The sequence below is a fragment of the Aptenodytes patagonicus genome, chromosome 10, assembly GCF_965638725.1.
Source record: "Aptenodytes patagonicus chromosome 10, bAptPat1.pri.cur, whole genome shotgun sequence".
NCBI classification, from domain to species: domain Eukaryota; kingdom Metazoa; phylum Chordata; class Aves; order Sphenisciformes; family Spheniscidae; genus Aptenodytes; species Aptenodytes patagonicus.
This window is the reverse complement of record NC_134958.1, coordinates 14,913,834-14,935,326: the sequence shown is the minus strand read 5'-3', so window position 1 is coordinate 14,935,326 and position 21,493 is coordinate 14,913,834.

Sequence of the window (21,493 nt, the reverse complement as noted above, 5' to 3'; positions counted from 1 at the left end):
AAGTGGGGGCAGCCCCCAGTTTGTGGAGGCAGCCGGCGCTGAGAGCGCTGCTGTTGCGGTGTCGCAAGTGATGTCATGCAGGCTCGGATGCGTGTGGCCGGGTGTATCCTCGCCCTGGATACCTGAGCGGAGAGGTGGGGAGCTGCCATTCCAGTCCTGTGAAAGACGAGGCTGCATCCCTGGGGATGGCAGGTGAATAAGCATGACCCTCAGGCCTGCAAGTCACTGCCAAAGCACCGGCCTGCGCCCGCTCTCTCGCCAGAGACAGATTCGGGTTAATAGGTTGGTATTCCAATAGAGGGGTCAGCTATCATGGCCCTTTGAGCAGAACAGTATGCCAGCCCAAATGCTGAGGCAGTCCCCAGGGCATGAGCTTCTCTCTTAGTGTTCATTCGCTATGGAAGAAAACTTTTAAATCTTTGGTTATTAGACAAAATGGACTCTAAAAGTGATCAGTGTTTGCTCAGATGCAGTTGGTGCCGCAGTTGGTGCTGCAGTTGGTGCTACTCTGGAGAAGTGAAATACCTGGTGGCAGTGTCAGCAGTGACCAGGGATGGGAGCCCGGCCAGCAGTGCTGCAGATCTCTGCCTCCAGCCCTGGCCATTCCCCATCTGGGTGTCACACTCCGTCCATGGCCATCCCTGCAGAGAGAAAGGCCCCCACCGAGGGGTTCAGCATTGCTCCCACCACCCCCCCGGTTCCACACACGCTGACAAATGCCTGAACCAAACAGGCCACTGTGAGGGTCTGTGTTAAGCTGCCTCCGGTCTATCCCGCTGCACCATGGGCCCTGTCCCCACTGCACCTTCCTGACTCAGCTCATCTTTGCCTGGAGACCCGCGTTCATCCCCTCCAGCTGCATTCACAGGCTGCAGTGCAGCTCCTGTCCTCCCTTCACGAGCCCCAGCCCCAGACTCCAACTGTGCAGCTGTCTAACTAGTCCCCATATTATCTCTGCTCCAACTTTGCTCATTCCCTGCCTTCCCAGCCAGAAAGATGGTTTACAATACCACATTCCTCACCTTTCCCCAGGCAGCGCAGGCTCCCTTCCCACCAACCCTTCCAGACCTCTCCCGGCTGCAGGGCGGCATCCCTTCCTGCGCCGCGCAGCCCAGCCAAGCTCTTCCCAGCTCCGCCAGAAAGGAGAACTGCTCCAAGGCGCTGGTGGCTCTCCAGGCTCTTGTATCCCTGCCACACCATCCTCACTGTGGGAAGCCCCCACTCTGGCGTGTGGGGCTGGGACCCCAGCACTTTTCTTTGGGGCCACACAGTTCAGGAGTTGTCCCCATGATGAGTAAAAAGAGATGATAAGTCTTTCCCAGCCTGCCTCCCCATCCCCAGCCAGGCTGGCTGCACCAGGACTGCCTGTCAGGCTGGGTGCACCCCTGCAATGGTTGTGCTCACGGAGGGACCACAGAGGAGGACCAGGCTCGGTTATCTTAGTATCCAATAGGCAATTAATCTAAATGTCCAATTAATGTAAATGACAGAGTGGGAAGGAGATGTTGCGGGCAGTGGTGCTGCAGCAGTGAGACAGGGACAGTGGGCAACATCTTGAAGACGACATTATTCTGCTGGAAAAAATTAAGGCAAACCCAGAGACTTTGTGTGGGTTGTCTATCGGGAGACTGAATTCTGCAGCTCCTCAGGAAGATGGGTTGTGCCCAGCGTGTTGTTAGGAGGCGTGATGCAGAGCCCAGAACAACAACGGCGCTTTTCACAAAGAATGGGACTCGCTCCTGAACCATCTGGGCACTTTTACAAAGATGCTTGTATTCACTAAAGTAGCTGCTACTTTGTCATGTATCCCACTCTGCATAAATTGTTCATCTGCCTCAGAGCTCCCCTTCTGAACCAGCTGAACTGTTAATGAAGAATGGGATCCTCAGCATTAGCAGGTGCTGCTTTCATCAAGAACAGAAGCTTCTGAGCCAGCTGAGCAGCTTAATGAAGAGAGCATTCATGCCACAGCAGCCACGGCTTTGTCAGAGAGCTTCTCACCCATGCCATGGCTCGGCTATTAACTTTGTTCCTTGACCAAGTGAACAGTTTTGCTGAGGTTCCAGTTTTCAACAGAGAAACTGCATTTTTTTATGAAGACCCTTGCTGAGGCAATGCAGGAGCCCCTTGACTGAGTTCATCCCCCTCCACTGCCTCAGACTCGTCCTCAGAACAGGGAACGTTGCTGGAGCCAGACATCTGAGGGCAGCTCTACGCTTCTCTCTCAAACTACCTGAAAAGGTTTCCACTGAGCGTATCAAAGGCTGGGAGATGCCTTTATAAAAATATTCTCTGTTTCCCAGCATTGATCGACAAGAATGCAGTTTTGATGAGTAATGTCTTTTTTTTTCCCCTTTTAATAATTAACACAGTAAATCCTACAAATTCTCCATATTTGGATTCTCTGTTACTTGCAGGTTTGAGCTCAGACATCCAAAATGCAGCTTTCCAAATGTACACTTAAAGTGAATTCTTAGACGTATTTTTTTTCCAGTAGGTTAAATTTCACTAAGAGGTTGTGTCTTAAAACCCTGGGAGGACAGAACAGGGTTGTCTCCACTGCTCAGAGGAACAGAATGCTCCCAAGGGCAGCGTGAACCCCCATCCTGAGGATAGCACTTGCATTACAAACCATTGCAAAGCATCCAGCACGCAGCAGGACAAGTGTTTGCAGAGCCGTGTGTGAGAAACCATGCCGAGGTGCAGTCAGGACGCTCTTTGCCTCTGCTGCAGGGCAGAAACTGAGCTCTGGCGGTTTCATGCTAAGGACCAAGGCTGCACCACCAGCCCCATCCCATCACGCCCGGCTCATCAGCCCTGCTGTGGCTCCTAGGTTTGCTAGGCTGCCTCAGGCTCTGGGTCGAACGTGCCTGTTCAACCAGCACAGTCAGGCCTAAGTATCTCTGATCTATTTCAAAGTATAAACAGCCAATTACGTGTCTTACTTTGCATTTGTTTGGTGCAATAATAGATGATGCATTGATAAAGTTAACGCCAATCCAGCCTGGTGTGTTCAGGTGATGTTTGGAAAGTAGTCAGCTGTCTGAATATTTAATGTTAACAGAAGCAAAGATGCAATAACTGCCTTAAATTCAAAAGTAATGCATTCTTTTTACCTGTCTCAGGTATTTCAATAGAAAATCTCATGCATTATCTATCATCCATAATCCATATATTTATGATCCATTATAATTTATCATCCACAACCAGCTGTAGCTTTGAGAGCGGACGCAGTTGTACACGAGGTGTGGAGAACAAAACCTGGGTGTTTCCAAAGGTAAGGCTGGCAGCAGCTGGCAGCTGCCTGCTGGGGGATGCCCGAGTGCCTGGCTCCGGGGATTCAGCTGGAGACCGCTATTTAACCAGCAGCCGCACTCTGACTTGGCACAGCGTTAAAGGATGACTGTTCATCTTTAAATTATGCTAATGTTTGTAAGTAATAACTACTTGTTGTGCTCAAGATGACCAAAATACAGACCTCTGCTTTAACTGGCATTTTTTGTTTAACTGCAAGCCTGTTCTGTTCAGGTACTTTCTGCATTTTCCTCATCTGGAGCCGGGAAACGAGGCTGTCAGCTTTGCTTTGCTTTTCAGCAGGTACCCAAATCTGAAATTATATAAAAGCAATGGTTCTTATCTGAGCTCCAACACGAGCCCAGCGCCATCCAGATGAGATGTCAAAATGTGGCCCAGCTCACAGGATTTGCCCATAATTTAAATGGTCAACAGTACTGTCAGCGTTATCATTATACTTCCAAATCAGCTAACTCGCAGTCGCTGGTCTGTTCTCCCAAGCTCTCTGCAGCGTGAAGCAGGCATCAATTCACCAGTTCACGCTTGCTCTCAGTTTTCTATGCACGGAGAAGAGAGAGAAACCGAAGACAAAATTCTCTGTTATCCCTTAATTACTTTTTGTTGATGAAAAGTTTTGGAAAAGAAGACTTAACCTCTTCTCGAAAAAGACTCACCTAGCTATTGCAACCAGCCCACTGTGTATCTGAGTTCCCTTACATTTACCTGGTCTGAATCTGGAATAAATGCTTGTATATTCTTCATACAGTATTTTTCTACAATAATGAATAATTATAAACACTATGGTAACCGACGAGGGACCCATCACTGGCTTTAGGCCAGTATTTTAGAATTGCATGCTGGCTACAGACAGGAGATTTTTCCAGGGGATGCAGACGAGGGAGTGTTCCGCCAACAGTTAATCTTTGTGGAGTGTGGAAGCCCTTTAGCTAGTGTTTGTACATCTTTCATCCTCAGCTGAGCACTAATGGCCATGGGAAACATTTGGACCAGCAACTGAGTTACCTCCTCCAGCAAAATGAGGTCAATAAGTTCTAGTTACTTAGGCTTAGATGATGTCCCTCAGACACATCTCATGCAGTGGTGGTGGTGGGACTGGCTGGAGAAGAGACATGCCATGCCAACAAGAAACCCCCCCGAGTCTTAGTTCCCCCATGACTTCTCCCAGCAGAGGGGGAAGGAGGATGACGTGCCCCATACGTATTGGTATGTGTGTCTTTGGTCCCATTATTATTTCTATATATCCTGATATTATTTCTAGCAGCACCATCTGATAGGAAGGGTCTGCTGTTCTCAGAGGTGGCTTCATGTGCCACAAGGGATGATCATCTCCCACCACACTCCTGGAGGGTGTTTCATTCTGAGCTGAAGAGAAAAGAAGGAGGCAAAGAAAGGTGAGGAAAGGAGGAGGCTCAAAATGAGAGAGAAAGAGAAGAAAAGGGAATGAGGGAGGAGAAAAGGGTGGTGAGGATGAAAGTCAGCTGTAAGAAGACCAGGAGTGAAAGAAGGGGCTGGAACCGTCCCAGCAACGGCCCCACATGTACCCACAGGGGAACAGGCTGTAGCATCCAGCTTCCTGACTCCCAGGCATTTAAAATTTTAACCATAATTTGCAGTTATAACCAGAGGATAAAATTTCAGCCTGTTAGGAGGAGGTAGGAATCTGCAGGGCAATGCACGTTAGTTACTGCTGACATACAGGGACAGGCTCATTAGACAGAGGTCTCCTTCAGTTCTAGCACACAATTTTTGGCTCAATGCAGGTATTTCAGGGAGTAATTATAGAGCCTGTGCTGCTAGGCAGGTCACAGTAGTCCACCTTTTCACTCCTCCTTGAGCTACAGGGATGCAGAGCAGCTCTCGGGGTGGGGAAGGTGCTGGGAAGAGCCTGGCAAGGAGCAGTGGCAAAGCTCAGACCTCCTCTCCGCAGCCCCACATATGGTGGGTTCAGTACAGGATGTCACTGCAGGTCACCTGTGGCAATGATGATGGAGAAAGAAGGTGGGGGGCAGGGTCCTGTGCTCAGGGACCACTGTCCCACATACAGTCCAGAGAAAACCTTGCTCAGTCTCAGTTCTGAGCAGCGTGATTTGTTACCAAACAGCCTCTGCTCGCCAGGACTGGCAATGAGCCTCCATAAACAACCTGGTTTACAGCAATGTAATTTCCACGCTAGCAACGCTTACAAGTCTCCATCTGATGTCACACCCTGTAGCACGCTGATTCTTCGGCACAATCTGTCACCCAGAGAAGGAGCATCTCTCCAGAGGGTGTTTGCTGCCACACTCCCCAGCAAACAACAGGACAAGGCAGAATTCCTTCCAGGGGCGTTTCTCCCAGCTGGAAGATGCCTGCCAGAGATGGAGTCCTCTTGCAGCAGATGCAGTCTGTACCGCTGGGTCGCTCCGGATCATCTTCTTTGTTCAGCACTGCTGTGGGCCAGCACCTTGCCATGGCACCCCCCCACCAAGCTCTCCTGCAATGCCTTGAGCCATGGGCAGTGTCAGACGCATCTCCTTACCTTCACTTCTGGTTGCATCCAGCGGGGCTTGGGTCTTCTGAGAAAATGGTTTCCTCCCTTCATGAGGCAGAGCCTGTACTTTTTAGGAGGTTCCCTGTGGGCTCAAAGTCAACAGCCTTTTTTTGGTCCTAAAGATCCTTTTTAGGCTTTTCACCCCTGGATTTCTTCATTTTCCTTAGGGAGCTCTTTATGGCCGAGCTCCTCGTGGTGGGGATCTCACTCCCCGCTCTTGGGATTGTGTGATGGCACCACCTCATCTCCCCTCGTAGAGGAAGGCACTTGTGAAGGAGAGAGACAGCACGAAGTGTGACTATTCAAGTTGGCAATTCACAGCAAACAATTGCTTTGACTTTTTTCCCTGCTTGCAGAGCTAATCATAAGTATGTCAGAAAAAGCTTTGCTCCGTGTGCTCGTGGCAGAGACTCCAGATTGGAGGCACTGTGCTTGTGACTGGCTAGATGGGGCACGCGGGATTTTATCCTCTTTCTGAGTCACTGGTTTGGCAGACATTTACATCACCAATCCTTAAAAGTGCAAATACAACTTTCGGTTTCCTCGGGTACTCACAGAGGTAACACTGAAAAACGCTCTCGGCAGTTTTTTTCTAGCAAGATACGCTCTGGTTTATATTTAGGGAATCCAAATAGGGAATAGTTCTGAATCCAGCCCAGAAAGCCATTTAAAATATTCCTATAATTCTATTTACAGACAGTTTCTGTAAATGTTGTAAGAAGCAGAGAGAAGGGTATCTCTGTCTCTGTGTCTGGGGACTCTGTACTGTGAACTGGGGGGTCCGGACAAATGCATTACTGGGGTCCCATGTCCCCACCAACACACCCAGTGAAATTTTGCCATGACCCACCACTGTACATCATGGCCAGCACTTGTGATTTTTTTTTATGATTCTCATGATATTTAGTGGTATTTTTCTGAAAGTGCCGCTTCTTGCTCTCCATGACTAAGAAGTAATCACTATCTCTGTCAAAAAAAAAGAAAATCTATCCCTCCTGATTGCAAAAGAAGGCTTGAAAATGTGAGGCATATGGGCCAGAGGGTGCTCAGCGGGGGTCAGAAATAAGACAGCAGGAAAAGCAGCCCTGGGGTTTTTTGCTTTCCATCTCAGGCTTTGCACCCCTGGCTCCTGATTTTCAGGCATGAGGTCTTGGATTTGCTAATGCTGTCCCTGATGTGCACACAAGAATTTAAGTGTAAGTAAGTATTACTTTTCAAGGATGCTTGGTGGACTTGAGCACATAATCCGGCAAGATTTGGGCACCATAACTCTGTTCAGCTCTGCTGAAGCCCCATCCTTTAAGTGCTCGTGGGAACCCTCGTCTGTGCAGGGCTCCTCCTGTCCTGCTGTCTCCCCAGGACCAGGACCGGGCTCCCCGGGTGTTAGCAGGCGCTGAGAGGCAGCAGAAAAGCCCTCACAACGCTAGAGCCAGCATTCAAACAGACGAAAATGAGTGGGAGGGTACCAAGTATAGGAGGACCCAGGCACTGCAGGAATCTGGGTGGCATTTCATTGCAGGGGAAGATGGTAATAACTTACAGCAGCTGCCAAGGGCAGGCATGCTGGGGACCATCCAGCGCTGGTTTTAGGAGCTGTAGGTCTGGGTCTGGAGCCAAGATGAGCAGGAGAAGCTGAGCGTGTTGTTCTGGGTCCTGCTGCATGTGATGTGACGGGTGGAACGTCAGCAAGCAAGGATGGCACCGGGAGATGGGGGCAGGGTTTGGGGGGGCCAGGTGTCAGGTATGAGTCTTCTCACCTTAACAAGACAGGTCACCCCATAGCAAGACACTTGATGAGCCCTTGCAAAAAAAACCAACCCACAATTGCCTGAACTCCATGTTTTTCCAAACTGCGGAAGAGCAGCCGCTGCTGCCACTGCCGCCGCCGCGGGCCCCATCTGCCTGCGGGCTGCCAGCCACATTTTGAGCTGACCCAGGCTCCGAGCTGTGCACAGAGTGCAGCCAAGCTGGCATATTTCCCACAGAATAAAACATGTCTCATCCTCCGGTGTTAATTCAAGCTTGCTCCCCAGCCTCTGCAAGGGGATGGCAAGATACAAGCCTTTGGGAACCCTCCTAAAATATCTCTTTCCTTGAGGAAGGCAGGATGGTGTGCTGCTCCGAGGTAGAGCAAGTCTGCTCAGCAGCAGCCTGACCCTATTAATAGCAAATAGCTGAGCACTCTGCTCCAGCCACTCCTCGTAATAGCACAAGGTTTGACAAGCATTGGATTTAATTTGGATTTAATCTAAACTACTCGTGGCATTTCTGCTTTGAACTTTGCCTGATTCTTCCAGTGGCAGGTGGAGAGGCTGTCACTTCGGCTCTTGTACAGCCTCCCCGTATGGGTGAAACACCCCCTGAGTTTCTCGGCACACAGAGCTACCCCATGGGCAGGGCAGGACAGCCGCAGAGCCTGCAGTAGACAGAGCAAGGGACAGTCAGGAGGACCGGGCTGTCCGGCCAACGTTGCCATACCACCTTGGCTGCAGGAGTATTTCTGTGGCTCTTGCGTAAAACAGGGCTGGAGACTCTCCCTTTCCATTTGTAAAACATCTTCAGAGCCTTGGTGGGAAGAGGACATCTGCTCCTGCAGCTCCCGTGCGCTGCTGGAGGCGATGGCTCCGCAGATAAATGCGGAATGACAACTGGCTGCCCTGGCGTGCTCCCAGCCTGTGGGTCTCATCCTGCCATCCTCGGGCCAGGCTGAGACGCGCCGTGTCCACCGCTGCGCGATGCCGACTGGCTGTCTGCAGAGGACGGCGCTATCCCGCCGACACGCGGAAGAATCAAATGCTCAGTTAGCATTTTTCCAAAAGAAGGAGGAACGGATGAAGTTCCGTAATTGAAACACACATTGCGCAGATCCAGGAGACTTTAAAACAATGTTTGCCAAGGGAAGAGAGGGGAGGAAGCTAGTCAGCTTCAGACGTCCTGCTAAAAGGACCAGTGCTTGGGCACCGTGTAAAGAAAATGCATTTGCATGATGAGTGTTTCAGGCAATGGGCATTGCTTTTCCTAACTTGCTTTTATCTTTCTCTTAAATATGTTTAAAATTACTTTCTTCAAAATATTTCTAGTAGAACCCTGTTGTCTGAAGAAAATGGACTCCCGGGGTGCTTCTACATCTAAAAATTCAACAGCCTGGGTTGAATATTTACTGCTTATTATCTCCATTTTATACAGAGATTTTTTGGCAATTGCAGCTGCAAGAGAACTGCAAAAATAATTTGTGCATTTGGAGACACATCATTAGGCTGTCAGCAGGGAGTGGATAATCCCTTGCATTTCTGAGGCTTGTGCATTTACTGCACATTTCAGGCGGAAAGAGATGAAGAGATTTGTGATAGCTGTTCAGGGCCCACCTGGAAGGGCGGCAAATGCACTGAGATGCTGCTGCCCCTATAGATGATCTTCAAACATTCTGGCATTTTGATGACACAAACGTATGTGACCATTTCAGAGTGAGCAGCAAGCCGGGATAACGAACCTCGAGCTGGGCAAGCCGGGCGAGCAGGCTGAGGCTATGGGTGATGCATCCAGCCAGCTCTGCCAGCATTCTGATTTTCTTCATTCTGCCCTTTTGAAAACACACCGTCCGTGGAGCTGGCTTTTGTCAGAGCCTAACGAGGTAAATCCAGTGTGTTAGTCCACAGCCTCCAGTCTGTCCGAGTTACTTAATACTGTTTCTATTGATAAGACCCTGGAAAATCAATGTAGCGACGATGTCCACTTGTTATTCAGTAAATGGCCTTTTCTCCACAAAACGGATCCTTTTTACAGGTTAATGAATTATAAGGAAAAAGATGCATTTCAAAGGCTTTTACCCACAGGAGAGGATGGGGGGGGAGGATGAAAGCTCACGCAGTCTCATGGTGCTGCAGCAAGGCTGTTCTCTGGGCGCTACAGCAGCGGCGCTGGGTAACAAATTAAACCTTCCTTTCCACTTTAGGAAACCCCGGGGTTTTTGCTTCTGCTTTGTTTGGATTTTTTTTTTTTCTTTGTGTAAAGTTACCCTTTTATTTAGAGTCAGTATGAAATTCTCTCGTCCCTGCGGATTTCTGAATGCTGTCTGGGAGTCAGAGATTGTGCTGAGCTGCAGAAAAGAAATTAAAAAGTAGGTGGTGTGCATAGGAACTGTAACCAGTTCCCATAAGAAAAAAATACCCTAGTGGAAGCATATTTAGGAAAGCAGTTGGCTTCTATATTAACTGGTTTCCAAAATGCAAGAAGCCCATTTGTCTGGGCTATTATCACAACATTGCCCCTCCCCTTTTAGGTTCACAATACAGAGAGCTTTCCTCTTCCCCTTTGGTCTGCTTTGTTACTGCCTCCTCCTAACCCAGCCAGGAGGGGCCACATCCTGGCTCCATCAGTTTGGTGCTGGGGGACGTGGATTCTTCAGGCCTGAAGCAGACTCCAAAGGCTGCAGCTCTTTTCTGGACTTTATTAGGAGGAATAAAGACGAACTGAGCAGCACGCGGGAAGTGTGTGGCTGCCCAGGGATCAGCAGTCACCACCTGATTGCATTTAGCATGAGCAGAAGAGGATGGTCCAGCCCAGAACGTATATATGGATGTATTGACAGATCTATCTAATGCTTTGAAGAAGTCACTTTATGTATAATTGTAATAAGAATGTCATTCTGTACTAAACCAAACCTTTACAAAAATGGAAGTGCATTACATTTACACAGTTTTATTTAATATGGTATTAAATACACCTACTGAACACATTTATTAAATGAGCACATTCATTAACTGTAGTAATATTTTTATGTACTTGATGCTTCTAATGAGTTTAATTAGGAACAAAGAGATTGAGAAGAAAACAGAGAGAGAAAAATATGACTGAAAGCTAACACTCTTTCAGAGGAGCTCACTAGGCAGTCGATAACCGCCACTCTGCAATCAAGAGCGAAGTATTTCTAAGTAAAAATGTATTCTTGTTGTGAGTCTGCGCTTAGAAATGAAAACCCAATACCTGGCAAATGAGAAATGGGGAAGCAGATGTGAGCTGGTCAATTAAAACTCATAAAATGTACAAAATTGTTGAAGAGAAAAAAGCCATCAGATGGGAAGGATCAGAAACAACCAGAAGATCTGTGTGTTTATTGGAAGCAATCGGATAACAACGTGTCAGACCACAGCTTCCCGAAAACAGCGGGACGGTTGATTTTTGTGTGCAGAAAGCAGACGGGGCAGTGAGCGTTGTCTTCTGCACCTGGCAAGGAGCAGAGGGCAGTGCCTGAACCAGAGAAGAATGACAAACACGTTTCCAATGTATTGGCAACCAGGGAAGACATAAAATAGCCACAGTCAGGAACACTTGAATCTGAAAAGAGTCGGTTGGCCCAATGCTGTTGATTTTGAATACACTTTTGAATACCGGGGAAAATCTGAAAGAAAGCAAAGTGCTGATGCTGTACTGATATTCAAGCAGACTGGCAGGTTTCTAGACAGGAAAGCTAATGGAAAAATTGAGACAGAATTAAGGGACAAAAACATAATTATTGCCAATACAGTTTTATAGACAGTAGATTCTGTCAAATAAATGTGTTTTCATTCCTTGATAAGATTACAATTAAGTGAAGTTGTGCAGATGTGCTATAATATGGGGTTTGTAAAGATGAGCATCATCTCAAAGTCCAGGCTGTGGAGGCGCTGGCCAGCTGGCAGGTCTGTGCCGCGGCTGCGGCGCAGCACCGTTGCTGCACGGCACTGCTTCCGGAGGGGTTCGCCAGAGACTGGTAGTAATTTTTTTTAATCAGCAAATTGTTAGCAAATGCAAGATCACTGCTGATAAAACATATGGATGATTAACAGCCTGGCAGGACAGTCACTAACAAGGAAGAGCAGCTGAGGCACGCAGTGCTCTGAAACACTCCGCTCATCCAAATGGAGAGTGTTTTAATACAGCTGAGAATAAAATTGGACATGTGAGTGCAAGATCCACTGGCCGTGTCCAGGCGGCGCAGCATGGTGAGGATGCCAGAGATTGCTCCTGGAAAGCCCTGGGAGAGCACGGGGGGCAAAGCAATGCACCAGGAGTGTCCAGGGTGCTCCCTGGAAAGCAAAGCCAACATCAAGAAGAGCAGCGCAGTGCTCAAATTTCCCAATTTGCCCATGGGAAATTCAATTACCCAGTGTTTAGACCAACACTGGAAATCTGCATTCAGGTTTGGTGTTTGAGTTCTTAAGAGAGATGTGCAGAGAGCGTGGAAGAGAATGAGTAAAATCACTGAGAGGCTGGCAAAAATACCCTACGAGCTCCATCTTTTTAACTTATAAAGAATACTGAGAGTTGACTTTATTAAAGTATGTAAGTATCTTTATGGTAAGGAAAACACCTGACGGTTAAAGGTTCTTTTATTTAACACAGAAAGGCAGAGATGGTGCCGATGGCTGGGAGTCAAAGCAGAGAAGCTGAGACAAGAGACGGAGCACATGGGGTTTACAGTGGGGCCAGGCCACTCTTGGGAGCTGGGCTCAGTGACTCCCCACACCCTTAAAACATGTTTCTACAAAATCTGTCTTACTGGAACACAGGTTCCTGCACATGGGACGACCGCAGCCCTGAGGTGGGTCTCCTCCGTTTATTCTCACTGGTCCTGAACCTGTGACTGGCTTGGACCCTGAAAAACAGATTTCTAAATGCTGTTCTTCAAAAAGCAGACAGGGAAGATGAAAGAGAGAGGAGTTAAAAAATGAGATAAAGGCTTTGAAAGCAAATAGCAATTAACCTTCCTGTTCTGAAAATCTGGCTTCCCAGAGCTCAGCCACATTGCACCAGGGAGAGAGAGTGCCGTGTGCCTCCACTGTGGCACAGCCCAGGTGGGGATGCGGTGCCGGCTGAGCACCGCGGCTCGCACAGCTTGGCTTTTGCACTGACTCTGTTGCAACCGTGGGTGCTGCAGCATGCGTACCGGGAGCAGGGAGGGATGTCACCACCATAACCCAGGTAGCGCTGAGAACAGGGCACAGTGGTCCATGTCCCAGCTCCATGAAGCCAGGGCGATGGAGGGGGGAGGCTTTTTGCCTGCGCCTGCTCGGCGCTGGCCCGGCTGCTGCCACGGCCATGGGCGGCTGGTGGGGATGGGAACACAACCCAGTGTAACCTGGATGGAGCTCCCACCAGCCTGAGCGTGACAGTGCTGCGGGGGACGGTGTGTCAAGAGGACAGCGGGCACGTGAGTGCTGGCTGGGCTATGCCCAGGCTTGGGCTGTCAGAAAGGAGAGGGTGGCACAGGTACAAAGCGAGCGGCCGGTCAGGAGAGGGCAGGACCTTGCCGCAGGCAGGGCTGGTTTCTCCTGCCTGAAAGTGCATGTGAGACCTTCCGCTCCCCTCCCTGACGTAGCATCGCTTCAGTGGGGTGAACCACCCTTCCTGAGGATTTAATGTCCATATGCATCTCCCAGCAGAACAGGAAGATTGCATTCCGCAGTGCTGCATTTTATTAGTCAGCTGAAACGACTGTATTACACCCTTGCATAATAAACCCATTACTGTGCCACCGAAGAAACCCTACACAACATGAAGCATCAGACGCACTTCAGCAGGGGACACCATGGCAGAGCAGAAATTGCCAGCGCCTGCAGCCACGACTACCAGCAGGATCCAAGAGTGAAGACCTATGGCCGTAGGGTCAGAAGGAGCCAGGGGCGCAGCATGGTGACAGTGGGGGCTCAGCACAGCCAGCCTGGCACGGGGCGGGCATGGCCACAAGGACCAGGGCGCACAGCCTCGCGGAGCTCTTCCCTTCGGCACCAGGGGCAATGACTGAGGCGGTCTCTCATTCTCAGCTCCGACACGTGGGCAGCTCTGACAAGCTGCAATTGTATATTTGCACCTGCCAAGCAGTAAGCAAAAATATGACCCAATAGAGAGTAACGATGCAGGGCCCGGCGCAGCCGGTGGCACCTTCCCAGTACACAGCCCCTCTGAAATGGGGGTGAGGTGGCACAGCTTGACTGTTAGAAAGGTCTTGTGCAAAACAAAGGGAGCTGAAAGACCAAGTGAGACAAACAAAAAGGCAAAGATTGCCCAGCACGTATTGTGAGCGAGGGCAGCTTGCAGAGAAGAGGCTCGGAGGCAGGTAGGCAGGCAGCAGGCTGGGGCATGACGTCAGCTGGAAACAGCGGGATGCGAGCACTATCTCAGTGCCTTGATGGTGGGACCCTGAGCTCAGCGTCACTTCTCAGGCTGGCACCTCAGCACGGCGCATGTCCCTGGCTCCCACCTGCATGGGAGGACGCAGACAGACCTGCGGCCAGATTCCCTCTGTCCAGCAGAAACAGAGGTACAAGCTGCATGCCCCCAGCCCGAGACACTAGCAATATCTGGAAGAGCTGTCAGCATCCTTCAGGAGTGGGAATACTCATAAATATGGAGTGAAAAATAGTTCAGTCAATAGGAGCAGCAGCTCTAAAGAGTGGTGCAGCTTTTCGTAGAGCCCATTGCCATGGTACCTGTCAGCAGTTCACAGCATTGTTTCACACGTCCTACTGCTCTGAAAGGATCTTTTTTAAGAAGCAGCATTTTAAAACTGAGCAATGAAGATAACTATCTTGCCTCCCCACCTTGGCACCCCTAAACCCAGTGACCTCAGTGTGTGTTTGGTGAATTATATTAACTCAACATATTCCAGAATATAAACCTCTAGAAGTACTGACCAGCTGAACCTCACAAAGTCTGTTACTGATACTTTATCACATTACAGATGACTTCAGTAGCAAATGGAACCTCCTAACTTAGTTCCAGGCAAGCTGGGGAGATTTGTAACAATAGCAAAATCAGGTTTTTCTCTAAGAATGTGAGTTTCATCATCAGAAAGGCATTTCACCGCGGTGCTTACGTATCCACCACGCTTCCCTCTGTACTGGGAAGATCCTGTACTCTCCCATGAGGTCACTGGGAACTTTGAAGAGAGCTTCCAATCAGGCCCATAATTATTTTCAATTAGCTTCTGACCCCTTCTCCCAGTTACTCCTTTTGCTGAGGCTGCCCCTGTGAGCCCAGAGCTGCTGGGCTCGGCCCCACCCGGGGCAGTCGGAGGAGCAGGACACCCAGGCAAGGACCAGGGCTGCCACATCCAGCCCTCTCTGCTGCACCGGGAGCCAGGAATGGTCAGCACACGCTTCCAGACAGACCACAGCCCCTCCAGTCCCAGCATCTTTAAATGCAACGGAGTGCCAATGAAAAAGACAGGGTTCCCATGGGAACAGAAAGTGCTGACATTTCTAAACTAAAAAAGAAAAGAAGCAGCAAAGTATGTGCTCAGCAGGACTACGTGGACATGGACGAGTGGGTATATTGCCTTTTTCCCCTCTTCTGTGCTTGAAGGTAAGATACTTTTAAAATAATTCACGTTAGGACACTGGCAGAGTTCATAGCCATGATGCAGGCAAAGTTTCTGTTTATCTGGTTTGGGTGTTTTAATTCAGGCCAATTGCCTGCAAGATTAATTTTTATGCAGGGATGTATTGTGCAGCCTTTACCTGTAGCCATATTAGGAGACGAATCATAGAATAGAATCATAGAATCATAGAATCATTGAGGTTGGAAAAGACCTCTAAGATCATCGAGTCCAACCATCAACCCAACACCACCACCCACTAAACCATGTCCCTAAGTGCCTCAGCTACTCGTCTTTTAAATACCTCCAGGGATGGGGACTCCACCACTTCCCTGGGCAGCCTGGTCCAATGTTTAACCACTCTTTCAGTAAAGAAATTTTTCCTTGCATCCAACCTAAACCTCCCCTGCTGCAACTTGAGGCCATTTCCTCTCGTCCTGTCGCTTGTTACTTGGGAGAAGAGACCGACACCCACCTCGCTACAACCTCCTTCCAGGTAGTTGTAGAGAGCGATGAGGTCTCCCCTCAGCCTCCTTTTCTGCAGGCTAAACAACCCCAGTTCCCTCAGCCGCTCCTCATAAGACTTGTTCTCCAGACCCCTCACCAGCCTCGTTGCCCTTCTCTGGACACGCTCCAGCACCTCAACGTCCTTCTTGTAGTGAGGGGCCCAAAACTGAACACAGTATTCGAGGTGCGGCCTCACCAGTGCCGAGTACAGGGCACGAAGTGTCCACATGAAACCATGCTGAGGCATTTATCTCTCTCATGCAAAATGATTGAGATAAATAAGGCAAATTAAACTGCCATATTGTTGTAGCCAAATTATTTGTAATGGCAATATAAAATGGACTTGCTGCATGGTGTCCTAGAGTTTCAGATGGGAAGATCTTTAGCTCAGAGAGATGTTTCTCTTTCTGTCAGATCAAAGTGACGTTAGAAGTGGATGGTGACTCAAAGGCGATGCTGACATTGGACACCCATTTCTCCAGCAAACAGGCAGAGTGCTGCCCCAGATGCAGTCCCTAATGGACTGGAAGAAGTGCTGCAACCCTGGCTCTTCTGTACAGCACAAACAGCTTCACCATATAAAAACCAATAATGTTTTTTGCAAAGTGAAGAAGAGAAGTCGATGAAGAAGTTGGTTGTTAGCTTCTGCTCACTCTAATCCATAACCACAGAAAGGAGTTTAGGAGGGCAGAGAGGATGCATCTAGCCAAGGAAAAGAGGGGGTTGAAAGTGCCTGGAAAGCAGCCTAAAGAAGGGAAGAGAAACAAAAAGGAATTACCAAATGTTTCTGACAGAGTGAATAAAAATAGCAAATGATTAATGTTATCATTTAGGAATATCAAAAAGTGCCAGTTCTTGTGATCAGGGACCGATTTTAGAGAGAAGGTTGTGCTGCTGCCAGCTGGAAGGGTTACCTGCAGGACCCAAAGGCTCCCACAATGAACAGCCACTTTTCCCATTTGAAAATGTGAACATTGAAAAAAGCTGCATCTAATTCCCCGGTGACCAGAGGGGGATCTCCCAGTAAAAGGCAAAGAAAAATTGACTAAACTGACTAATTTTTATCTTTAGGACTCAGCACGGTTAAAGCAAAGACACTGCCTCCTCTCTGGAGACAGAAAGCCAAGAGCATCCTCAAGCTCATATGGATAAAAGAACGGATAAAATCACAGGTTTGCTGGAAAATAAACCCCCAAACCCTACAAGCAAGCTGTAGCTACTGCCCTCAGAACACAAGGGCTGCTGGTGCATCGAGGCAGATGCAGCCTGGTACAGGTCCCCTGTGCACAGCCCAGCAAGCTCGGGGCCATCTCCTAAAGGGTGGTACCCAGACCAGATTCAGTCCTGTGTACACCCCTGGACTCTCCATCTCCTCCTGACCCCAAGCCCAAGTGCTGTGAGTCAGGGGGAGCAGCCCCTCCATCCCCACCCCTGCAGCCCCTCCAGGATGGGATCCAACTGCAGGGGCCTGGGGAGGAGAGCTGCTGGTGGTGCTCAGCGAAGCTTCACTGGAGTATGCAGATGGCCAGATTCGCACCCACCATCCCAAATGCTAAACCCCTTTATGACAAGCTCCTTTTGAACGTTTCTGTCTCTCCTGCTGGCAGAAAGAATAAACACATCACTCTGCGAGCAGCTACTAAGGGAAGCCCAGATGAATCACACACAGACCATTTCACCGAGTCCATTGAAAGAGGCATTTAAACTTTCTAAATTTTTATTAAGAGGAAATCATTAATTTTTAAGGAAATGCTTGAATTTCTCTCCTGGTAGAGCAGGTTTCTCTAATCATGAGCAGAGTCCCACAGACTGCCCAGCTCTGCTACAGCAGGAGAGAGCCCTTCTGGGAGGTTTCATGGGGAAATGCAGGTCCATCATTCTGCTGCTGAAGGAGATGCTCTTGCAGACTGCACGCGTGTTCCTCACTGCTGCAGAAGAGGGCAGCTCTCCTCACCCCCACTCCGTTGCACACAGAGAGAAGCCAGGGAGTCCCCCATGTCCCCAGCCTTTTCACATCCCCCCAGCACATGGCACTGACTTCACCTCACCTTAGCCGGAGACTCTGGAGGCATCTGTCCTCACAAATATACCAGTTAAAATCTCCCTGGTATAAATGTGCCTGAGATATCCATATGGGAACAGAGGGAAAGTGAGGGGCAGAACCCGGCTAAGCCCTTCCAGTGCTCCTCCTGGTCCCGGGCAAAACCCTGGCCCTGGGAGGTCAGTGGAATTTCATCACTTATTTCTGTGGGGCCAAAATTTCATCTCCAGAGCCCAGCAGACTACAGCCTGGAGCACACATCCACACAATTACAAGTCTGTTTCTCTCATGTTGCATGTGAAAACACAAATATTTTTAGGTATTTGTTCTCACAAAATGTTTAGGAATAATTCCATCTCTCTTCCGCGCTTTTTCTTGCACCTGTGCTGGTTTTAAAGATGCCCCATTACGATATTGCCTTTTTGGAAGGCAGAACCACTGTACTGAAGAAGCAGATGCAGAGGGAGTGGTTTCCCAAGCAACAGTAACCAGGTGAGAGCAGGGCCCTTCCTCCTCATCCTCCTTGGCGGTGGGGCTCCAGGCGCAGGCTGGGCAGTTGGTACCCTCTCCCGCTCCAGCCGCCAGCACCGTCACCGAAGGGGAAGAGATGGTGGGGGTGCAAATTACTCATCCCGCTCACTAGCCCGTGGGTGGCATTTGACAACTTGCTGCTGTCACGCAGGTCAGTACACCTCTAATTATAACAGGGCCACTTACAATAACTGTGAGTTATTCAGCTCAAAGGAGAGACAGGCAGCTTCGTGCACGCACGCTCCTAAATGCTGCAGAGCCTGTTTTCTAAATCAGCTCATGCCTTGCTCCCACCCTCCTCCCATAGCCTGCTTTCCCGAGTCTGTCTCACTTCGTGACTGCTAAATGACGGCAGCAGGTTTGTTGATGCCATGCAAAGCTACTCCTAAAATAAGCATCAGAGATGGGTGTGGGCATCCCCTGCCTCCCGTGGCCACTCTCCCTGCGAGGCAGGAGGGCCCTCGCTGGGTGCAGAGGCATCCCTGCTCCCGCTGGCAGCGATGAACCCCACGACCAGCCCGGGGGCTCTGCAGACCCGTGCAGACCAGGATCCTTATGACCACCCTAAAAAGCACCTTCAGGGTGGCAACCTCTTCCCAAGGAGGGATCAAACAGGAAAGATTTCCCAGCTGAGAAGCACCCAGCCGGACACCTGGTTTCTCTGCAGCATTTGCACCGATGCAGTACCAAGTGAGGCACAGTGAGTCATGGACTGGGCAGCATCCCTCAGTTGGAGAGACTGACTCATCACGGAGTACCACACATTCCTGTCCATCCACGAGAGACAACTGACCTGTCTCTCCCTAATGAAGGGAGCAAGCAGGACAGGAAATGTTGCACTTCCAGTAGTTCAGGGTTTTCAGCATTACAAAGAAGAGTAAGGGTAAAGCCTCTCCTGCCCATTGCAAGTCCATTGCTGGTAGCACTCTAATGAATCCCAGAGCAAGGAGGTACAGAACTGCCCTGTACATTTTGAGATAATATTCACTCAGCTGGCCATGACTAAGAGGCTCCATGCAGAACCACCGGGCATTTGTACAGGCAGAGGCACTGAGTGGCATCCCTGCCTCCTCAGATCCTCACAGCAACCACTGACCACCCCACCCACGGCAAAGCAATTTGTTGCTGCCTTCAGAAAGGATTAGTGACAGTCCTGACGTCAGATACTATCAGGTGAGGTAGTTTCCATCCCATTCCTACATGTTTCAGAGACAGGAGGACATGAGACATTCTGCAATTCCTGCAGGGCCTCCCTAATTGGCCACAGTGCTGCTCAGAGTTTGCTTTGGGTGCAGCCAGGGCAAGCAGCTGCCTGGAGCACCAGATCTCCAGGGTGGCCAAAGGAAATGGTTGTCATGGACTTGCTGTCTATTTTGCTTGTGCTGGAGGAGACTGGATGAGTTCTTTTGTCTTCATCCCTTGGATGCCAACATCGATCCTGGTCCGTGCCGCTGAGGAGCAGGGGCTCCTGCCTGCACCTGGCAGTGAGTGATGCCCTGCAGATAGTGTTCCTGGACAGAGAGTCCCTTGGCTGCTTCACTGGGCCACTCTTGTTAAACCACAGAGTGGTCTTATTTGTTTGACTGGCTTAGGCTATAATCCTCTTTTATTTCCAGAATACAGGGAGCTGTTTTCTGCCATTGCTTTCATGGCTCAGGGGCAGAGTTTCCAATCTGGAGTAAGAGAAACAAATCCACTTCTCCTTCAGGACGTGGACGTGTTGAAGGAGGACAATCTGTTCTTACCAAGGATGGCTTTCGAATGACAGGACTATGAAGACGTGCTGACAGACTCTGCTTGTCACTGATGGTGTTTGCTCCGCAATTGCTTGTTCGGGGACTGAAGACACAGGAATCTGTAGTAGGGGACAGTAGTGTTGTAACAGCTTTTTGTTTTGAGCCAAATTCTGATCTGGGCTGTCCTGGGACAACCCCGGTGGAGCCTCGCAGGAGCCTGTGAGGATAGCTCAGGGTTATTCCATCCTAATGTGGGTGCAAACTCGGCTTGAAATCTTGATTTGTCCCATTTCAAATTGCTTTTGCAGACAGTGAGAGTGCACCCCTCAGTGTCACCTCCCCAGGTATCAGGGGAAGGAAGGAGGCAGCTCATCTGTATTCATGAGGCTACATCAGTAGCTGCATTAAGCTTAAAATGGCAGTGCCAGCCCTTAGAAAAACAGTATGGTCTCACGTATGGTCTCACACCCATAACATGCTGCAGCAATAACATGAACACAGTGAAAATGAGAGGAGTCCTTTCAGCTGAGAGGTCAGTTTGCTGCAGCAGATACAACTAAACGGGACTCAGAAAATGAAGATCCAGGCTAAGGATCAGAGTAGTCTTCCTGCATGGGAATTAGGTATGCGACAAGGCAGGGCAAACCGGTTCAGCAGCACACTGGAGCATACGATACAGAGAACAGTTTTACCTTAGTGGAGGTCTCTTCCACCACTCCTTTCTTTCCAAACTCAAGCCACCATTAGACTGATTCCTTTCCCTTGGAACCATCTTTTGTCTCAAGGTACCTGTCTCGGCCTGTTCCCACCTCAGTAGCTGCTAAAAAAGATTTAAAGACTGCGTTGTCTCTGCACAGGGTAGAAAGTGACAGAAACCTTGTCAAAAGGGAATAAGCACTGATGAAACAGTAGCTATTGTATGGAGGTTTTTATAACTCCAGAATATCCTAGTGGAAATTCTGGAGTTACAAAAATCTCCGTACAACCTGTCCTTGAACTATCATGCCTGGCAACACTCAGCTAAAGTTTCTGACCACAAAGATGAGGCTACTTGGGCAGCCTCTCAGCCCTCATTTCTGCCCTTCATCCGAGGGGCAGCCACTCTTCCTGCAGGAGACGGCGCTGACAGCAGCTGATGCACTGAGCGGGATCTGAAAACAAAATGAAACGTCTCATTTGTAACACGAGGGTTTTGCTCTTGGCCAAACTTTTTTGAACATAAAGGGAGCTGTTAGAGTAAGTCATAACTGTAACAGCTCATCTTCCCACTCATACCGAACAGCATCAACAAGCAATAAAGTGACAAATGGAGCCTGCCTGAGTACATGGCATTCTGCTGGAGACTTACCTATCCTAGCAATTGCTTCTGCTTAATGATCAGAGCCACGTGTTTACATTAAGGAGACCAGACAATCGCAGCTGTTAGCATATGTATCAGAAGCACCTTTCTTGCTGCCCAAAGGGTAGTTGACACTCTA